The 23,107-nt window shown below is 44.7% G+C and overlaps 1 protein-coding gene across 3 annotated transcripts in view; it reads right to left on the minus strand.

Moving 5' to 3' along the window:
• Positions 1-23,107, minus strand: part of SEMA5A (semaphorin 5A) — a 430,801-nt gene that overhangs the window by 403,223 nt on the left and 4,471 nt on the right. The window lies entirely within an intron of this gene.

Raw genomic sequence — 23,107 nt, forward strand, 5'->3', positions numbered from 1 at the left:
GCACATTGTTGATGGATTGACGAAAAAAACGTTTTCCATTCAATACTGTTTTTTATGTGGCATTAAGAATGGACAAGGCCCCTGAACTTTCCATTGTTTAACTCTGGGTTTACAAAGTGAGAACAAGCTTTTTCATCACCAAAATGCAAAACCAACCTAACTAGCTACTGTAACCATTCCAGCATCGTTTTAATTTGGTGCTAATGCTCTAATTTGCTCATTTATTTTCTCTAACCACATAATTAATGCTGAAAGAAGCTTTTTAGGGGTTTGCCACTGAGCGCTCTATGTCTTAGAATGAAAAATCCCTTAGATATGTTTCCAATCGCCATGCGTGTACGGAAGCCAAGAACTGGCAAGCCAGAACCACAAACTGTCACAAAAGGCAAACAATTACCTGCTGAGACGAGCTGGGGCTAAGACAGCTAAGGCCGCGCTAGGACCTGCACAGGCAGGTTGTTCAGGCCTGTGCAGCTGGTTGGCTTTCCGTGCATTTGCTCCCATCATTACCCTCTAAGTCGCCATCTATTACATCATGGCATTGCCCCTTCCTTCTGAGGGCTCAGTGTGTTTCAATGGCAACGGACGCATTTCCCTGATTGAAACCCATTTTAATCCTCCTAGACAACGTGCTCCTACAAATATTGTCATAACATACACAGTAACCGAAAGTTCAAACCTTTATAAGGAAAAGCGCTGGAGAAGAAAGGAGTGTCACAGCACGCCACAACTCTCAAAATCTAAGTTTGTGAGAGAAGATAAAAGAAAATAGCCAAGCGATATGGGCTCCCACGAATGGCACCTGAGTAAGGCCCATCAGCATGGAATAGCATCTGTCGTTATTCACCCCCAAATTCTAACCTCCAATGTACAGGGCTGTGGTCTAAATGCTATGACCCTTTTCTTCCAATTCATTCATTCATTCAATGTTTTCTGAGCACCTGTTATATGCCAGGCACTGTTCAGGGGCTGAGTGTAGAGTGAACACAGACGGCTCTCCACCCCCCTGGGGCCTGTCCTCTAGGGAGGAGGTGTCCACGGGACAAATGTACACAGGGTGCTGGTGGTGCAGGACAGGGCAGGACAAAGGGCAGCGGAGTGGGTGGGGAAGAGGTGACTGAGGGCACCGAGATGACCTCCAGAAGGAGAGGACTCTGCAACAATCACTGAGGGAAGGAGAGCCAGAGGGGCTTGGGCAGTGAAGGGGGTGTGGGGCGGACACAGCGTAGGCCTTGCTGAGGGCCTGGGGACCCTCTGGAGACTCTGGATTTATATGTTATTCCACATTTTGTTCTATCTCAGGCAGGTGATCAAGGTCCACGTCATCAGTGATGAGTCCCGTTGACGGCATGTGCCTTCGATAGGATGTGCTAAGGGGTGGGCACCTCTGTGCCCTGCTCCCCAACACCTGTAACTACAGACTAGTCATGACAATTACATCACACACACCCAACTGAGAGCCACTCCCCAAACCCCTTGGCCAGTACTTCTCACAACTGTCAGTCATCAGAAACAAGGAAAGTCTGAGAAACTGTCCCAGCCACAAGGAGCCCAAGGAGACAGGACAACTAAATGGAATGTGGCATTCTGGAAGGGGTCTCAGAACACAGAAAGAACATAAGGGAAAAACGGAGGGAGTCCAAATAAAGCACAGACTTTCATTAATAATAATGCATCCATGTGGGTTTTCACTGTGATGCACGCACCATGCTATGGTAAGACGTTAAGAACGGGCGGTATGGGAACGCTCGGTGCTGTCCTGGCAACTTTGCTGTAAATCTAAAACTACCCTAGAAAAATGTTGTGAAGTTTATTTTGTTAAAACTATGCCAAGCTCTTCTGTCTAGAAGTGATTCTGGAATACAAACTAAAACAAGAAATAATAATAGATTATGTAACAGCTTGGAGGTTATTCAGGATTTCACGCCTCTCAGCATATTCCTGCTAAGTGGTTTATCAAATCTATTGGAACCCCCAAAGCCAGCCCGTTCCATTTCTTTATGACTCTAAATTATTAGGTTTTCCCTGGCATCGGTCCTAATTCTTTCATCAGGGGCACACATAACAAAGAAACCCTCCCTTCCTCTCAACAGCCCTTCTAGGCTTCAGGGAGAGTGCTGTATAACCCAAGTACTTCCTTCCCTTCCCCACAATGTGTGCCCATGTGTGACTGTGGTTGTCACCATCCCCACAGAGGGGGCCTCGCGTCTTCGGGATGAGGTCAAGGTAAGAGCACCTGCTGGATATCCACACAGGGTCACAGATCTCCAAGGAGATGCTCAGGCAGGGCTGCTCCCTCACCTGTCCCCAGGCCCCTCCTCCTCCTCTAGGGCTCCAGGGCGCCCTGAGAGGCTCCGCCCCTTCCCTAAGGACCAAAACCGTCTTGGGCTCCAGAACATGTGCTCAGGTGGCCTCTCTGGACACAGACTGAACCTTCTCAACAGCCCTCACTTCTTCCTTGGTCACCTACCCAGCCTAACCCATCCCTACATCCATGGATTATTTGACAAAGGATGCTGACCCCTTGCCGGGGGGAAACCAAGATTGGGCTTATGTAATATAACATCTCACACCTCTGGTGCAGCCAGGTTATACGCACAAGAGAGAAAACGAGGAAGATAATGGGCTGTGTGCAAACAGCGGGCGACGCGTCTCAAAGGATACCCAGCTCTCCTGAACCGTTTAATTCCCGGACTTCCCAAATGAAAAATTTTAATCTGGAAAGTGAAACCAAGCCTTCCAGGCTCATAATAACTGTGGAATTAATATTTAACAGGAAGTGAAATCTCCTAAATTTAGTCTCCAACAACAAGCTTTAATATATATATATAGATAGATAGATATAGATATAGATATAGATATAGATAAAATTCAGCTCCTCCCTTTTATGTTTTAGTTGTGAGACTTCTTTCACAGTTCTTGATCAAATTGGTCTTCAACTGAAATTGAGTTCACACAACTTTTCCACAGTTGGGATGAATGCCAGCTGCTCATTATTTAAACTGTTTCTCAGAGGTAATATTTTTCGTTTCCAAACCAATATGAGCATGCCTGTTTTGAGATTAAGGTAAAGATATAAGCAATTTCACAAGATAAAGCAATTAGTAAGTGAAAAAGGTTATCTGATTTACATAGCTAATAAAAGTGTTTACAATCTATTATAAGCTGAAGAAATTTCTTATTTAGATAAAATGGGAATGAGCTCTTCCAATCAAGAGAAAAATGAAATAAAAAAATGGAACCTACAGAAGAGAACAGTGTAATCACCAAACTCAGCTCCCACAAAGAACGATATGATTTCAGTAAAACTGAATAAATACACTAGCCATGGTGCACGATTTCAACTGTTTGAATAAATGTTGTGCCATTTTCCAGAGCCTTATCGTAGTCCCGTTAGACATGTAAGCTCCTGTACTATCATCTCTCTTAAAAGAAGGTGGTTTCCATTTTTAAAATGACAAACCTAGTCATGCTCTGAATCCCATAAAAATGCAGGAATTATAAACATTTATAAAGTGAGAAAACTTCACAGTGGATTGTTTCAAATCTTACTGTCATCATGACCACTCTATATTGTGTGAAATTGTTCATGAAGCTCAGAAATCAAAACCATTAAATACAACCTAAGTTAAGTGCCTCTAAATTATCGTACAAATGTATAAAAAGATATAAAGAGGGACCAAAGGGAAGATGACATGACTCAGTGTTTCAACAGGGACTTATCAATTAATAGTCATCAAATACCACATAATAATACCTCCTGGGTGAACATCCTTTTGTCAGCAGTTGCTCTGGAAGAGGAAACTCACAGGTAAATTACATGAGCGAATGTCTATTACGCACTCAAAAAATTAATTCTCCATTCTAGGTCCAAAGCAAGTAACCCAGGACCATGTCCAGGGGCAGAAAGGTCTCTGGAGACCTGTCACCACTTCTGTCAGAATGTCAGCAGGGTGCCATCTCCAGCACCAGGAACTCTGCATCATTGCCCCATAGATGGGGTACGGGGTTAAATAATGGAATAGTGTCCCCCAAAATTTATGTCCACCAGAAATTCAGACTGTGATGTTATTTGGAAATACTTAAGTTTTTACAGATATAATAGTTAAATTAAGATGAGGTCATACTGAATTAGCGTGGGCCCTAACCCAATGGCTAATGTCCTTATATCGAGACACAAGGACACACTGAGGGAGGATGCCACGTCAGGTGATTTAGTATACAGCCTGTCTGCAAGTCAGGGAACACCAAGGACTTCGGGCAACCAGAGGAAGCTGGGAGGGAGGCCTGGAACAGATTCTCCCTCAGAGGCTCCAGACGGAACCAGCCCTGCCCACACCTTGATGGCAGACTTCTGCCCTCCAGACTGAGAGAATCAATGTCTACTGTTTTAAGCCACCAAGTATGTGGCCTGGAAACAAATACACATGGTATCAACCACCACGATAATGAAAATCCCCTTGGTCACAGCAGAAGGACTTAGTGAATTCTCAACCACTATTAATGTAATGATATACATATGTCTCTGTATGCATAAATACTTTATATATATGTACATATAAATACTTTTTAGTGACTATTTTAAAGTGTTTAATATCTAATAAACTCTAGTTTTCTTTCGGTGAAGGAATTTTGAGTTTAGGCCTCTGCACTTCACTCACATACTAAACATATACTTGTTGGATGCCCACAATATCCGAGGCTTTGACTGACACATCATGGGAAGCTAAAACCAAGAGGCAAAAAAGGGCATAGATGGAAAATGGGGAGAATGAGGCAGATTCAGAGGTATCTGGGGTACAAACGAGACACACATCCGGATTATAATGAGATTTACAACACATTATACAATGTATTAGCTTAAATCACATAAAATTGCCAAGAGTTGGCCATTTTTAAACTACAAAAATAGCTATTTCATATGGTTTAAGCAGGGGTTGAAAACTACAGCTTGCGGGCCAAATCTAGCCCTCTGCCTGTTTTTGTAAATAAAGTTTTATTGGGACACAGCCATGTCCACTCCTTTGCGTTCTGCCAATGGCTGTTTTCATAACAGCACACTGAGAAGTCCTGACAGAAACCATATGGACCTCAGAACTTAAAATATTTACCATTTGGCTCTTTACAAGAAACCTTTGTCTACCCTTGGTTCATCCTAATATTTACATCCAACGATTGGCAGTGACAGCAAAGGCAACAGAATTTCAGGAGCAGGCGAGGTGAGTGCAATGCACTCCCTGAGAGCCCAGACTTCAACTGGGTGAGACTTGAGAAAGAACTGGATTCTGAGCTGGAAGGGACAGGACTCTTCTCGACATGGTAACAGATGATACTGGCTGCACTGGCCCTCAGGCCCCAAACGCCAGGAGCACCCCAATCACTGGGACACCCAAAAATGCCCCCACTTGTTTCCAGACACTGTCACTACTGAGATCCCTGGGGTGAAGTGGAACTAGAATGAGAAGAGTCTGGTGAGGTTTTCAGAGAGGTCATAATTCCTTGAACAGCAGTCCTTCAAGTCTGAGAAACGCTCTTTTCAGTTTAAGTATAAATCAATAGAGGGGTGGGAAACCAGTACAGTGGGAATGTTTTATTAGGAAGATTAAGTCCTACGTGTGAAATAATTGAATCTAGAGCAAAAACTCTATTATTTGGAATATCTATGTGGCCTTTTGTAGGGTTAGATCATTACGAATAATTATTGCAGCAGTTACAATAATTATACTTCAAAGAATTAGGGGAAGTTTCAGACAACTGGAAACCCATTTGGGGTTGTCAAGTAGAAAAGTACCAAAATGAGCATTTCTTCCTCATTGATAAGCCACACACTTCATCCCAAATTAGACCTGCTATAAAGCTTGTATTGTACACTGAGTTGTAAAGTTCTTGCTACCAAACGCTTCCCAAGGATATATAAATACTGAAAGGAAGAGGGGAATTTGCCTGAGTAAGGAGCGCTCTCCTCTTTTCCATTCACATCAATCATCCAAAAGCACAGTAAAAACTGGTAATCACAAACACTGAAGTTTAGGACTAAGCTAGTGTGGGGACAGAGCCGGGAGTGCAGTTTCCAGGCTCTCGGCCTCATGTGGAAAGGTGCTGGCTCAGGTAGTGAATGGCCATCAACTGTGATTGGATGGCCATCAGCTGTGGCTAGTTGGCCGTCAGCTGTAACCAGTGAGCCATTGGCCACTAATATAACTGCTGTGGCTACGCTAGCAGAGAAAATGGGGAGCTAGCAAGAAGATGGTGGCTGAGCGAGCAAGCGGCGGAGTGTGGATTGCAGATTGCAGAGAAGCGGATTGCTAGCAAGTGAGACTGTTTGGCAGAGACAAGTGGATGGCAGGTTACGGATAGTGTGGCTCCTGCCTCCTGTGTCTCCAACCCAGTCGCCAGCGAGAATATAGTGGTAGGACTCCCCTATCTATGGCTCCCTGGGTGTTCCTTTCTGGCCTCACCAGGTTCTGAATTCTTATGTGGGGAGTGGTACCAGAGACCCTGCATGACTCCCTGCATGACAGCTAGAAAGCCAAGTGGAATGAATGAGTATAAACCAGCATGTAAACAGAAATTTGTGTCTTTATACATCGAAAGTGAAATGTATCTTAGCCCACATTATGAGGACTGTCCCAGGGTAATATAGTTTACCGATTTTTTTAAAACTAATTCACAGCATATTCAGGCACCTTTAATTACATGAACCAGCTGTCTACTGACCAATGAAGGTGTCAGCTTGCAAAACGAGAATGACCTAGCTTAGAGACTGGCCTCAAACACAGGAGCTCCCAATTTTCTAATGGAAATACTATGTGGCCTTAGTTAAGCTCCAGAGGTGATTTCTACCCAGAGAGCCATCCTCACCTGAAGGTCCCAGGTGCCCGGGCGTGGCTCTGATTCTAGCTGCAGGTTCACGGCCCTGGTTCCATCCTACCTGGTGGCTGGTGAGGTGTGAGCAAGCAGAGAGCCGTGATTCTGGTCCTGTTCTCGGCACATGAGCATATTGTGGTCACGTGATCTGCTTCACCCTGACTGAGCTCTAGGTGACTTGTCAAGTAACTGGACAGCTGCCTACCATTCAGGGGCGTCAGCAACTGTGACAAGAACACATCTATCCAGGAAGCTCTTTCTTGGCATTAGTAAAGGCAGAGCCGTTTTTCACTTCTCACAGGCTTCTGCTTGCTGGCAGGGGCAGTTGTAACAAAACCACATGAAAATGGATGTCACTGGTAATTGGCCAGGGACAGGGTATCCAGCCAGGGTCCAGGACAGACAGGGGGCACATTCCACCGGGAATTGTGGGTAGCACAGGGAATACTAATAAAGGGAAGGAAACACAAAGTCAGGGCCAGGGCTCGTCGCAATGCCTCAGCTGCCACCTCCAGGCCTGCTGGGCAGGGAGGAGGGAACATTTTCCAAGTCGGAGAGCCCAAGTCGAGACTGCGTGGAAGAGCAGTGATGGGCGCTGAGGCCTGGGGTGGAATGATGCAGCCAGCCCTCAGAGACCCCTCCGGGTACAAGCCCTCCTTCCTCCATCCTCTGCAGGGCCCTCATGGGAGGAAGTCAGCCAGAAGCAGAGCCTAGCAAGCTTTTGATGCAGTCCCTCTGACTGTACCTCCCGAGCCTGGAGGGGGTCACCAAACAAGACCTGCCAGGGCAAGCAGATAAGAAAACAGCAACCTGCCCTTTATTTTTTCCTAATGTCAAGAGATATCTGCTTCCATGCAGAGTCAAGCAACAGTGCTCAGCCCTGTTTTTATTTCTAGCAAATTTCACTCCCCCCCCACCTCCCTTCCATGGCTGAGTGGGTCCCCCCTGTGCAGGTGACAGACCTAACCGAGAGCTGCAACAAGTACATTGTGGGATGTGCTTTGGAGTAGTGGCAGATGTCAACCCACAGCAGCTCAGCTCATCAAGAGAAAGTCGATTCATTGAATCACCACACTAATATTTGCCAACATTTAAGGTACTATCTATGGAGCAGGCAATTTACATGGATTAACAGTCGCTCACATTCACAAAACCCTGACGAGGTAGGAACTACTCTGACCATTTTAGAACTGAGGAAAGTGAGGCAGAGAAACTGAGAACAATCCTCAAGTTTTCACAGCTCGTAACTGAGTGATAAACCCGGTCACCTCCATCCAAAACCCACTCCCATAACCAATACATGTATACCGTCTCATAATCATATTGAAAAGTTCTAGAAGACCTTGATATATAAAGAAATCCTGCAACCAATCTTCCTCGTGGAAAAAAAAAAATCTACTTGAGTGAAAAGGATCACCCATTTTGTAATTGGTAAGTTTGATATTTGCCTGTTGTATTTGCTGAGTACCCACGCGTTAGCTTCCAAATCCTCTTTACAGAAGTGAAGTCAAGTATGATTGACTGAAGCAAGTGATTACACATTTATTCTGTCGGTTCCTGTACACTGAACATGACGAACGGTGTGGCAGATGGTACTTCTCCACAGATGGCCTCAACAGTCTCCCTTCCCACACGTGCCTGGGCAGTGAGCCTTGGCACATGCCCACCAGTAAGCACTGCATTTCTCTGGCCCCGTGAATCTGAGCAAGCCCTGGGACTGCCCTGACAGCAGAAGAGACACCGTGCCAGTTCTGGGAACAGTCTTTAAATGGCCGGGAAACTTGCGTTTCCTGCCTCTTGAAGTCCATGCCTTGTACATGTAAGAGGAGGGAGGTCATACAGCAGGACGCTCGGGTGCCAGGCGTGTAAGTGAAGCCATCTGGAACACTCAGGTCTGCGAAGCCTCTGATGACGCTAGCCCCAGCCACCACGTGTCTGCAGTGCATGAGGGACCCAAGGAGAACCACCCAGCTGAACCCAGCCCACCAGAAGAACGGTGAGAGAAAATGTCAAAGGATTGTCTTCAGCCACTAAGTTATGGGATTAGGTGCTACAAAGCAATAAATCAAGGGCCCAAATGAATTTATCCATGTAACGCATTTCCTTCTGAAAAGAGCGAAAGGATATACAGCCCTGAGCTGGAAGTGAGAGAACCACATTGTTTGCCTGCATTCTCAGGTAGAAAACATATCCTGGGAGCCAGGTCTCCTCGGGACATTTTAGGAGGACCCACCTCCAGAGGTCCGGCAAGCCTTTATCATCAGATTAGTGAGTCCTCTTGTTTTCTTTTTTTCTTTTTTGCACTGGAAGTTTGTACCTTTTGACCAGCTTCCCCCTTTTTGCCCATCTCTGGAAACGACCAATCCGTTCTCTATATCGGTGAGTTGGAGTTTTAGTTTGTTTTTTTTATTTTAGAATCCACATAGGTGAGATCATTTGTCTTTCTCTGTCATTTATTTCACTTAGCACAATGCCCTCGACGTCCATCTGTGTTCTCATGAATGGCAGCATTTCCTTCTTTTTACGAATGAATAATATTCCACTGTGTGTGGAATATATATATACACACACATATATCTTAATCTATCCATCAATGGACACTCTGTTGCTTCTGTATCTTGGCTACTGTAAAAAATACTGCTATGAACATGCCTGTGCAGATATCTTTTCAAGTTAATGTTTTTGTTTCCTTCACATAAATACCCAGAAGTGAAATTGCTGAATCATAAGGTAGTTCTAGTGTTCGTTTTTTGAGGAAACTCCATAGTGGCTGCACCAGTTTACAATCCCACCAACAGTGCACAAGGGTTCCCTCTTCTCCACATCCTCACCAACACTTTTTGATGGCAGTCATTGCAACAAGTAGGAGGTGATACCTCATTGTGGTTTTGATGTGCATGTCCCTGACACATGAGCGATGTTGACCACCTTTTCATGTATCTGTTGGCCATCTGTACGTCTTCTTTCGAAAAGTGTCTATTCAGACATTTTTAATTGGATTATTTGTGGGAGGTTTTTTCTTTTGCTTTTTGCTACTGAGTTGCATGAGTTCTTTATATACTTTGGGTATTAACCCCTTATCAGGTATATGATTTGCAAGTATATTTTCTCCCATTCCAAAAAGAAAAGCCTTTCCATTTTGTGGATGGCTTCCTTGCCTGTGCAGAAGCTCTTTAGTTTGATGTAGTCCCACTTGTTTATTTCTGCTTGTGTTGCCATTAGGTAGTTCGTAATATACGGCAATTATATTTTCAGGTCTTGGTCCTTGTGGAAAATCCACAGGGACAGGCAGAAGGGCAGCCGTTTCTGAGTTTCCAGCCTATTATATCCAAATGGTTCTGGCTATCACCACAAGGTTGCCTTCCAGCTTTGAGAGCACGACCAGCTGTCGGCTCTATCAGTCTGAGGAACCCTGTAAGGATGGCAGCCAGGCCCTGGGCGAGAAGAGCGGCCTACCTCCGTATGCCAGCTTTGCATCACATCGTTTCCACCCCATGTTCCTGAAGCTAAAATCCTCACAGCCTTCTCTCCGGCTGCCAGGCTTGTCAGCACCTTTCCAAGAGGTCAGGATGCCACTTGGCCAGCGCCGGGAGCAGCCTGCCTCTGCCTGGGCAGCTGCAAGCTCGCTTGTCCCCTGTCTGTGCTATGCAGTTCTCCCAATGGCTTCAGGACATATTTCATGGTGAGCTACTGCACTGAAATTACTACTAATAAACTTCAATTAAAACAAAATAAAACATGTAAGCTCTTTATGCCAGAAATACTTCACACATGACCTAACGGCCTCCGCCAGCGTCATGAGGACATTCACTGAACTGGAGCCAGAATTATATACATATTTTTTTCACATTATAAATTAGTAACTTGCTTTCGAACACTGGCCTCCTCTGGGTATGTCTGTCAATCCTTATAAAATTCCATGGGTATATTTGAAAGTAACTGTGAAGTTAGCTTTCAATTATGCATTCAGTCTGTTTAGAGCTCTTGAGCAAGTAGGATTTGCAAAGTAAAATTCTTTTTGGCAAGCTGAGGTATTGCTGCTTCAGCACCCAGATTCTCACTGCTTGTCCGCTCCCTCCGAGCATGGGGCCTGGGGCCTTTGGAAGAGTTATCTGAAACTTAAGCACCCCGAAACCCTAAAGGTGTCACATTCAAACAGACTCAATATAGTCTCCAAAAGGCTCCGCGGCCTGTGTACGCTCAGAAGAGGAGGGGAAGTCAAGGCAATAGCTGGGAAGATGCTCGGGGCGTCTGTTAACAGGAGTCCTTTCCTCGCCACCTCCCCTCGCCGTCTGGATCTCTGTCTCCTCCAGCTTTCTTAGAAGTGACTGTTCCCAGAGCCAGCCGTGTGTCACTAGCAAAGTCGGCAGTTCTTAGCTACATAGGGATCTACCATGAAGAGACCCCATGTTAAAAATAAAATAAAATGAAATCCATGTCCTCACAGGCCTGCAGGTAACAACAAGGCAGTTCAGCTCTCCCATTTAGACTAATAGCCACAGTTTTTATGTGTAGAGGCTCTCACAGCCGCATAGAACTTGATAGGTAATTATAACATAAACGCATTTACCCAAATGAGACTTCCAGTAGGAAACAACACGCATAATGTGTAAACTCCATGAGTCTCAAACAACACCCTGCCAAAATAAATAAAAATAGCCTTCTTTATAATATTCTCTTCTTTCAAAACATTTGTCAAAATGTATCCCCCACACCAGGTGCTTCTCTTTCTGGTTTACATGAAAAGAAGAAAATAGAAGGGAAGTGACTTAATTCTTCTGGTTCACAAACAACTACGTGATGAGCAATGACACGGATGGACCTTGAGAGTATCATGCTCAGTGAAATAAGTCAGACGGGAAGGGACAAGAACCGTATGATTCCACTCCTACGTGGGATATAAAACAGAAAGCAAGAAAGGAACAAACAAGACAAACAAACTCATATTCACAGACAACAGTATGGTGGTCACCAGAAGGGAAGGGAGTCGGGGGAGGGTAAAAGGGGTCGAGTACATGGTGATGGAGGGAGACTAGGCTGCGAGGCTGAGCACACAATGCAGTATGAAGATGACGGATTAGAGAACTGCACACCTGAAACCTGTATAATCTTATTAACCAATGTCACACCAAGGAATTTAATTTTTAATAAAACCAACTATGTAATGAGAAATGACAAATCGATCGCATTTGCACACAACCTGAGCTATTCAGATAGTCTCTGGCAGTCAGATGTTAGGTACTCAACGGATGATGGCTCAACTCAGGTAAAAGCAGCATTTAGGGTCCACAGAGGAGCTGAGAAAGGAGAGAAATATTCCTTCTGCAAAAGCACACACTCTGACTAGGAATATTAGCCAACATGCTGGAATTACTCTACAAAGGAGCATCCACAAAAAACCCAGACTGTCCTGTTAGGAAATGGAGCACGGGCACTGGCCAGAGGAAGCTAGCGGGAAGGGGTCGTAAGCCACTTAGGCATCTGCCTCTGCGCCAGTTCTCCTGTTCACATCCTGAGGCTCTTCGGTGTCAGTCGGGAAAGGTCGGTTTTCAGTCTCTATTTTGACTGCACAGCACTTTGCACAATGGAAAAGACTGTCCTGCAATGAAGGCGGATTATGTGATTTTCATCCCTAAAAATCATCAAGAAACATATTGTACATGTGGGGCCATGAGATGAGACAGAGTGAGCTCATTGCACAGAGGTCTCGGCATCTAGCTCCCTCATGGGAAGGGCTCTGCACAATCCCACGGAGACACGAGGGACTGCAAACTTCTCCAAGATCCTGAAACAGAACCCTTGAATAGTTCTATCTTTTGCTTCGTAACCTCGAAGCCATTTCTGATTCTCAGGCCCTATCTGTGTTGGAGGAACCCACTCTGAAGATCGCCATATCCTGGCTACACGTGCTCTGACCGTGCCACTGTGCACAATGAGTGGAGGGTCCCCCCCAGAGCCTTGGGCCGGGGTACCAACCGTGTATCCATGCCAGTGGGACACACCTTCCACACCTCCACCTCTCCCTTTAGTCCCAGCAGGTGAGGCAGCTCTGCCAGGGCATGGAGACTCCTGAAGTCTTCCAATTACTCCCATGCCCACTCTTTCTGCCACCTGCCATCATGGCCGCCCTGGCTCCAGGTTCTAGTGACTCCTCAGTGTTTGCACCTGAAGCATCAATTCAGGCTCTGGAGGAACACTGGAGAAAAATGGCTTCCATACCAGGACAAGGGACAGCCAGCTGGAAAATGAGCACCAAGAGAGCAGAAACGATCTCTTTCCTCTATATACTGTATGCCCAGGGCTGGGCCTGGGGTCTGGCAGAGGAACATTCTGGCAAACACTTCTTGGTTGGCTGAATGCTATTCTTCACCCTAGGGCCACCCTGGAGCTGGACGATGGGAAAAACCAACAGCCCTTGTGATAATAGAGGCCCTTCGTAAGCTTCTCATTAATAACGTAATGGTCACCGTCTCTCTGTGCGGGTTTAGAAAAGGCTGTGTGCTTGGAGACAGAGATGCACCGGTCAGCCTCAACAGCATCTTCCAAATTCTGGAATTCTGTGGAATAGTGATATCAATTAGGAAGCAGTCAACAGTCAACAAACAAGACGCTATAATTCAACCAAGTGCATTTCCCTTCCTCTGAATCAAATCCACCTTCTGTCTGCCAGGTCAATTTGAATTAAGGTAACAGACAGGATTTGACAGGATTTTCTATTTTTAATAGAATAAAGCTATTAAAAATTAGCCCCTCCTCTTGTAAACTATGGATTACTTTATAAGCAAACAAAACACCTTAGAGAAAACCTGTAATCAATAAATACTGCAAAGGACAACTGCATGCTAGGTGTGTGTTTAATATTGAAGTGTTTCTCTAGATGTGGGGAAATGTCAATATAATTCTTTCAAAGCAAATTGGTTATTTGTCTCCAGGATGACAGGGGCTAAATGCGTAAGGAGAGATCTTTTCAGGAGGGAACTGTATTTTTCCTTCTTTTTTCCACAGATAAAAGGCCACTGTGATAGCGAAGGCTTTCTTGACCTGGGGTCCAGCCAACCTTCCCCTTGGAACTTCTTTTCATGGAAACAAAACAGAAGGGAGGAAAAAAAAAATCTCAGCTGTTCTCCTTTATGCCTATACCAATGAACTAAAAACGCCCGTTAAGTATTTAAATGTCCTCATCACCAAGAGATTGTCATCTTCCAGTTGCTTGGAACTGCTTCCAATTTTATTCAGCACCCACTTTGCCTCACACCTAATTCCACAGCTTCTGACCTCTTTGTTCACAGTGAGAGGTTATCCTCTTGTTTCTCCAAAGAATGATGTATGGTTTGGCCAAAGCCATCCATCCTGGCATTAGATTGAGGTTGACAATTCAAAGACGTTGAGCTTGCCGATTGTCTGAGGTCTTGACACTGTTCTGTCCAAGTTCCCAGAACTAATTTTGGAGTACTGGAAATCGGCCATCACAGGGTACATTTGAACTCGTTAAAAATAGCACAGCTACCCCTCCAAACATTTCAACTTACTATGGCAGCAACCAAAACGTCTTTCTACTGTGTGTCCCCGAAAATAAGACCGGGTTTTATATTAATTTTTGCTCCAAAAGACACATGAGGGCTTATGTTCAGGGGATGTCATCCTGAAAACTCATACTAGAGCTTATTTTCCGGTTAGGGCTTATTTTGGGGGAAATACGGCAGTTGCAAAACTGGCTTGCTTCTCTGGAATGCAGTAAAGGAATAGAATTTCACGGCATGGGATTTTTGAGATTGTCCATAACCCTTTTTTAAATAGACTTTCCACTTTAGAAGTAATAGCAAATAATTTTTAAAAAGATAATTAATATAGAATTGAATGTCTTTTCTCTAAGTATAAGCAAGCCATGTGGTATCCTGTAGATCAATAGGAAACAATATTATTTCAGAAGACTCCCTGGGTTTCCATTCCATTTAAATACAGAGCATTTAATTAAATAAATTCAATTAATCATCTGGAAGCTAATATGGGAAAAGAAAACAGCTGACAACCTCCCGATTGCTCAGAGAAACCAAACATTTCAGACACGTATATTTTATGAGTTTCATATGTACCTCCAATTGTGTCTTTACATGAATGAATTCCTTTAGCTCGCTACCAATCCTTAGAAGTGTACTGTCCAAACTCTTTTACAGAAATACATCTACAAATCTGGTTCTTCCCACATATAGGAAAGACACAAGAGATGAATTTGGCTGGCACTGATGGCCCCCTTCGTAGGGGCTTTTTAAATATCTGACATAAACTGTGACATATTTGGGTTGCCATGCATGATCAGGCAACATGGCTAACTAGCAGAAGTCAAAATTTATCACATCAGCCAGGTTTGAAAAACGCGGGGGCCTTTCTCTGAAGAGGAACAAAGATCACCAAGAGCGTTGCCACACACGCTCAGGGCAAGCAGCCTTCTCCAACGTGCATTTGATTTGTTTTCATTAAGTTTACCCCGCAGGCTTCAATAAGCCTGGTAGCCCACCCTGTGTTCACTCAAAAGTGCAATTAAAGAGAAGCCCACCAAGGCTACGCGGCCCTGCAGGCTTCCCACCTCAGTCCCCAACCTGAGCCATTCACTCATTGCTCCTGATCCAGGCATCTTAGGGATGACTTTGCCAAGCCTCCAATCACAACCCTGATTCTTCCCACTTGGTGCCATTGGTGAGCCCTTGGTGAGTTTGTGGGAATAAACTCCAGGCAGTTAATATCGGCCCCAAAGCCTGTTGTTCTTTGGGGAACATACACGTTTAATTTGAAAACAAAAAATCAAAAGCCTATTGAAAGGCACTTAGTGGCAAATCCAAAACTACATTACCGTTCAAGTGTTACCACCACTAATTAAAAGAGACTCTTGATTACTGGTTGTTGGGGGTGAACATGTAGCCGCATTTTATGGGCCACGCCAAGGGGTAGGTTGGCCAGGGTGCCAGTCCACTGGGGCTGTGTTCCCACTCCAAATTGTGTCACAAGGCTTTGTGGTAACACTATTCTGCAGATCACAAGCTCACGTGTGGGAAAGGTCAGAACTGTGGCTGCTTTTGCAAATAATGATCACTGTCTTAGACGCAGGACAAAAGAACCCAGAGTTCGACTTCATTAAAAGCAAAGAGAGACATGGAATCAGCATTCTCTGGAGCTCAGGGGGGTCTCCATTAATCAGGGAGGGGGATCCTTTCCTTTCTGCTCCCCCTCCTTCATGTTGACCCTAAACCAACCCACCAATGGAGCCGGGCACTCTGAGAGAGGAAAAGGATCTGGATGGTATGTGGGTGACACTGGAGAATTAAGAAACAAGGTCTGCACCTGACTGAGTTTCTTCTCTAACTCACTCATACACTCACAGGCTGAGAGGTCACTGTGATTCTCCTACCCCTTGAGAGAAAAGAGCAAAAATTTGAAGGAAAAAACTGAGATTTTTCTGAAAGATGATGAAGGAATTCAGGGTCACAAGATGAAATGAAGAATGTTTATCAGTGTTCTCTTTCACTGACTCCAAAACCTATACAACTCGCTTCCACCAACCAAAACAATCACATATACTTCTAAATTGTTATAATTTTCATTATATGAGGAAAAAAGTCCCTTTTCAATACCATGTAGACATTGGGAAATACCCTTCTTTCCAACCCAAAACTTAAGGTATGTTATTCTCTCTGCTTTCCTCCCCATATTGGTCAAGTCCATCTTCCCCAGCCATGGTCCAAGTTCAAAGCATAATTTCCTTGAGCCTCCCTCAATAAACAATTTATTCATTGGTAGATACTCTTCTGAAAAATGTGTTCTAAGTACTTTAATTGACATGGGTCTGACCACTGTAAAGACTGACTTCTCCCTTCTCTTGTCCTAACTGTAGTTTATAGCCTTGAGAACCAAAGTCCCAGCACTTACACTGACTCTATGAAGTTCTACTAGAGATGTGACCCTTATGATACAGATTCTTGGATCAGGGACAAGTGAAGTGTGGGACATCCAGACAGCCCTTCGGATATCACCTCTGGGATGTGTTCCCTTAGATTCCCACTGCGAATCTTCAAGGGCTTTTGTCCGTACCAAGATAAGCCTCCATGCGATGGAAACCCAGCAGATGGGCCTGGAGAAAATACCGTTCAAAGTTAAATAATATTTGCAGGTGTAAGCTTTCGAGTGAATGAATCTTTGCAATTTTTACTTGCCAGCCTGCAGTTTCCTAAAGGATTTCTTTTCACAAACTGGAGATAGGACCAAGAAATTCCGTCATGGCTGGCAGAGAGAGAGTAAATTTGGCTCCAGGCCTGATTGTGGAGTCTGCTTGGAAAGCCATGACAGTCACCATGCCCTGTGTGGGCTTGCAGAGCTCCACCGCCCCCCCACGCCCCCCTGACCACAACACAATTTACATTCAAGGGCAGCATTTTTCAGTATAGAAAGCTGTAGGAAAGCACTCGTTTAAGATGTGCATTGTAAAAAACAAAACAAAACAATAAGGCTGGATAAGTTGAACGGAAATGCTTTCAACTCCAGCCCCTGGGTTCCGGTATACCCATCAGCCCAGCACCACCTTTGTGGTGTAACGAGGGGCCAAGGAAGTGAGAGTGATTCAAAGGTGGAGAGAACCGAAGGCCTTGAGAGGCACAGCTCCAAGGCTTCGGCTCTTTTCTATCTTGAGGCAAGACTGAGGAATGACGGGGGTTCTGAACGCCTGGCCACAGACTATTCAGAGTTACCTGATAAGCAGATGCATGCTTTTTCCAGCTTGAGAACACCATCAAATGTGCAGCAAATGCTGGGATGTAACTCAACAGGCATCACATTTCTGTCCTACTCATAACTGACCTAGATGAGGTCTGGTCTACATGAGCCAACATGAAGCAGCCCAGGAACAAGTCTCTGGGCAAAAGCACAGGGCTATGGGGTCCCTGTCATATCAGAGGCAACTCTGAATCTCCAGAGCACAGAGCCAGATAGTGGAGACGCCGGAGAGTATCAGATAGAGATATGAAACCAAGCAAGTCCCATTTTACATGAGGGCGTGGGATGCACATTGAAAAAGAGAAGGGAGGAGAAAGGGACTGAGCTGGGTCTTGTTAGTAATAAAGGGTCAACTAGAAGACGTTTTGAGATCGGCTTGACTAAAAATTTTCTGGTGAAGGAGGAACATAATTAAAAGACTGCTGGATTAGCAGCGAAATTGACCAGAGGAGGATAATGATAAGGAGGGAGAAATGGAGAATCCCTCAGATACGGGGGGGAAAAGTCATCAAAGGATATTTGAGGAGCAGCATTATCAGAAAGGACAGGAATCCAACGTCCAGTATTCTTTCCACATTGGACATCTGGCCACCTTACCTTGGGCAAAAGTTTCATGTCTGGGCACTGGCCCTCTGTAAAACATGACCTTTCTTCTATATTTACAGTCCAGAAATATTAAACTTAAGGAAACAAAATGCCTACCTTTGATTCCTAGCTTCAACTTTAAAGGAGTTTTCCTTCGCTGACATGTTGCCAAATATCCTCCAATTTTTAATTTCGGAAGGATACGAGGTGAGGAGGTAGCAGCTAATAAGAAGGGGCTGCACATATTAGCTCCCGGGCTCTGAAGTCAACATCCCAGGTTCTTCCTAGTGTTCCAGCCTACCCACAGAAGGTTAGGATCCTATACATTTTAGAGGGTCCAAAATCAATATGCGCGTATGCTGTTAACATTGGATCTTTCCCAGAAAAGGAACTGGATAGAAAAAAGTGAAAATCATCAAAAGTAATGGTCTAATAATACATTTTCCCCACTGAGGGCAATCTGTTCAATTATTGAGTATATAACACTTACGTGTTACTTACTTATGATCAACTCCAACTATCAGATCCAATACAAATCAACAATTACTCTACAGGAGGCCTTACCACAAGAGAAAGTGCATTACTTTCTTCTTCCTTGTGTTTCAAAACTGAATATATGTCCTGGCAACATGAAAATTTCTCTAATCGTGTAACCAGTCAATCAATTTAGTGGAATGCCTAACTAGCTCTCCTTGAAATCTGGAGAACATTGACTCATTGAAAGAAAACAAACAAGTCTCTTTCTTTCTTTCTTTCTCTCTCTCTCTCTCTCTCTCTCTCTCTCTCTCTCTCTCTCTCTCTCTCTCTCACACACACATACACACACACAATACTGACCTAAATAGTATTTTATTGACCAATTAAAACCATCAAAAATAAAAATGTCACCCTCTCCTTTGTCATCTAATATGCAGAAGGAAATATTAATGGAACTATTAAAATGCAATCTCATAAATAACTCCTGACCACTGACCAAGGGTGAGTAATAATTTAGGACTGGTGACAGAAAAACATGGTCATTTTATAAATTTTACTCTTAATTTGTGTCTAAGTTATGCCACAAGTTTGGGAGGAGGCAAATTCAGAATAAGCTATTATGAATTATGTTGGTGAGGGGTCAATAAAAGTGGTGCACTAGAATTTAAAACACGACAGTCTCCATTTTTGCATACAATTACAAGGGCTGAAGAAATCAGACGTTGTCAAAAACGCTTGTCCGAAACATCACAGGGCTGCATCAAATACTTTATTACTAATGGAGAGAGGCTCGGGAGCGCTGAAGGCTGGCCAGTCCCAGCGAGCTTCTGAGAGCCGTGTCGAGGGTATCTGGAGCTCAGACTGTCTGCGCCAAAATAAACACTCCCACGGAAAGTCACCATGTGGAAACCAACTGGTGTGGGGAGAGCAAGGTGCCTGAGAGAGAGCCGAGGAAGCCCGGAGGCAGGAGGCAGAGAGGATTTTTCACACACTAAACAGATGGAAGTTGCAATAAACACGAGAGGAGAACTGAAGGCACTTGCTTCCACCCAGAGACAGCAGTCAAAGAGCAAGGCAATTACAGGCAATTCATATGTATCGCTACCCACAGCCTAATTTCAGCTTGTACTTTAACTGCAAAACATGCCAAAGCACATAGACAGAGCTAGAAGCAATTCTATGACTCTCCCTCGTCTCAGGCAGAAAAAGAGCACAGTCCCCTTTCAGGAGTGAGGTTCTGGGCATTTAAAAATCTGCATTATGCCACTGGGTCTGGCTGTGACCAGTTAGCCGCCACACCTGCTGAAGCCAATGCCCTGCTGAGAAGGTGTACCAGGGCCGAGATGCAGAGAACTTGAACCTCTCCCCAGCACAGGAAAGCGGCCCCCATCGCATGTGAGCAGAGTGGTTCTCTGGGAGTTCCAGACCCCTCAGCTCTAAGGAGACCAGGAGATTCTGTGTTTTCAAAGATACCCCCCCTGAGCTCTGCGTCTGGAAGAGTCAAAGTGGCAGAAGAGAAGTGTGTTCTAAGAAACAACTGGGAATCGGGGTGGGCCACACACTGCATGGCTAGGCTGGCAGATTCGTTTAATGAATTGGTTAAATCCGGCGATGTGGTCTCATCTGGAAGCAACCCGGGTTCGCCTGTTTCCCTTGTAGAGATCACACCTCTGACACACTTCCCAGGAGGTGCCTCAGTGCCAAAGAAACACTGCTCATCTTGGCCATCCGGTGCCCTAGCACCAGGCTTTGGGAAAGTCCTAGAAACCCAGACTACAGTTCTCTGTAAAGGCAGGAGGCTTTGTTTAGGCCACTGGCAGTTGGACGCACTCTAACGTTAGAGGTTATGGCCCAGATTAACTTTTTTAACAACTTTATTAAGGTGTAAGTTACATCCCATAAAAACGACTCACTGTAAGTATCCAATTCAACGATTTTTTGGAAACGGGGAGTTGTATGATAGTCTCCAAACTCCAGTGTTAGAACATCTCCACCATCCCAAACAGCCTCCTGCCCACGTGCAGTGCCTAGTGCCCACCCCCCGCCCCAGGCTACCACGAATCTGCTTTCTGTCTTTCTGGGTTTACTTTTCCAAGACATGTCATATAAATGGAACCATAGGATACGTGACTGTTTGTGACTGGCTTCTTTCACTAAGCGTGATGTTTTGAAGTCCACACATATTGCAGCATAGATCAGGCGCTCATTTTATTGCTGAATCGTGTTCCATTGTATGGCTTTACCACATTTTGTTTATCCACTCATCTGTTTCAGCTTATTAAATCTATAAATTCAACTAAGTGACAGGCTTATGGGCCTAATCTCCAAAATAAAATAAGAAACCATGCCATATTTCGAAAACACTCTAGAATGTCTAAAATCTCTGTAATGTGTCAAAATATGTAATAAGGATACAACACATTCCTGGGAATTGGTGTGCATGGGGGAAGGGGGCGGGGGAGCGGAAGGGGGCTGTGCTATTTTAAATAAGTAAACAACGTCCCTGAGTTTCCATTCTTCTGTGTTTTCATATGCACACAGCGGTTTAATACACATGAAGTATTTTATGCCGATGTCTAAGTCAAGCAAAGTCATCAACGCCTTTAGGAAACGTTTACTTCCTGTGCAAAGAGCCCTGTGTTGGGCTACGGGACGTATGCAGCCCTTGGCTCACAAAGGCATTTGTATTTCAAGACTAGGCTGATGAATCCGTTTGGGGTGCTTGAAACAAACATTTTCTTCTTGGAAAGAACAGTGTTTATCTCCCACAGTTAGCCCCCAAAAGTCCTGTTTCAGACACTGTCCTGTCTCAGAACAGTCCCTCGCCTGTTCTCCACGTCATAACTTAGTGCTAGTGATGTGTTTTGCACCCTCATTCCTGAGGCCCTATCCTGGTAACCAAACATCCTAACAACTCCTGTAGAGACATCCTGCCCTGCTGCCTATCTTTACCACGACCACCCCCCTTTATCTTCTTGAGGACCTGTTTCTGTGAGGATTCACAGACCCCATGCAGATGTGGATTCTAACTGAGCCACCACTGACGTCCCACCATCTCCTCTCACATACTTCACCCACATACTCGGGCAGGGCCCTCGGAGGACCTTTCTCCGACCCCTGAGTCACAGGGACAGTTACGCCCGTGTCAACTGCTGTTGCCCGCACCACGCCTCTCCAGCTGCCCGATTCTGGCCAGGAATCTGTCCACCACCGCTGACATCTCTCCAGCACAGTAGGCGGGCCTGTCCCCTGGGGACCTGTCCATTGCCATTCAAGGTGGAGGCCTCTCCAGACTCCCTGCCCAGTTAGGCAAGCAGCTGGATTAAACCGTGGGCTTCTGGTAGTTATTCTACCCCGCATTCTAGAACTCTCTCAAAGCCAAGCCAACAGCTAGAGCACACAGGAATTTACATGACAGATGTCTAAAAGCAAATCCTTACTTAGTTCACCCTTGTGTGTCAACTGGCATGAACAATGGCTGAATTAGATTATCTGCTGAAGAAAGGAAGTGGGACATCCAAGCAACTTTTTGTGCGGTATGCTACCAGCCACAATGTTCTCAGCTTTACAACTGATAATGTTTTACAGCAGATCTAAATCTCGGCTCTGTACATAATCACAGAAACCAGTTGTGATTCCAAAATCCATCAGTTGCAGGCTATCCAACCATAAATGGCCGTGGCCTACAATGTGTTCTCTTTCCATGGCGTCCTTGAGAAGTCCTGGCAGCAGGCAGCCACCTCCCTCAGTGGCTGGCTGAGGACAGCTTGGGAAGCCCTCACTGAGATGTGTCACCTCTCCAGTTTTTCTTACAGAAAGGTCAGTTCTTTGTGTGGAACTTTATCTGGACTCAGTTTGTGAGAACGCACCTCTTCTGAGAAGTTTTAGCCAAGCACTAGCCTTTTTATGATTTTACAAGAAATTCACAGGAAACTTACCAGAATTTTTCTTTACCTTTTTTGGGGGGAGGGGGTGCGGCTACTTTTCTTTACAGAGGCACATCCTATATTTTTGCCAAATGTTGGGTGAAGTTCAACTGACTGAAAAGAGGCTCTATTTCCTGTGAACAATTTGTCCTTGCTCAATAATGATTGTCACTTGCCTAGAACTTCTTTAATTTCACATCTCAGCAAATCCGGTGTTGTTTCCCCAGTAGGGTTGGTTTCTGATAGCATCACTCTCCCGCTTACTTATCATATATATCTGTAATTGAATTACCTATTGCAGTAATGTGATCTACTCTCAAATGTACACAGAAATGCAACATAAAATAAAATTGTTCCAGTGTATACTTCCTCATCATGCTACATGAACTTGAGTTAGCCAATTCCACAGAGATCCAGTGACAGATAATGAAGGAAATACGGAAAGATATGATTAGTGAGTTCATGGCCTTCCAGGAGTAAAAGAAATTCAC

This window comes from Rhinolophus ferrumequinum, chromosome 7 (genome assembly GCF_004115265.2).
Source record: "Rhinolophus ferrumequinum isolate MPI-CBG mRhiFer1 chromosome 7, mRhiFer1_v1.p, whole genome shotgun sequence".
Classification (NCBI taxonomy): domain Eukaryota; kingdom Metazoa; phylum Chordata; class Mammalia; order Chiroptera; family Rhinolophidae; genus Rhinolophus; species Rhinolophus ferrumequinum.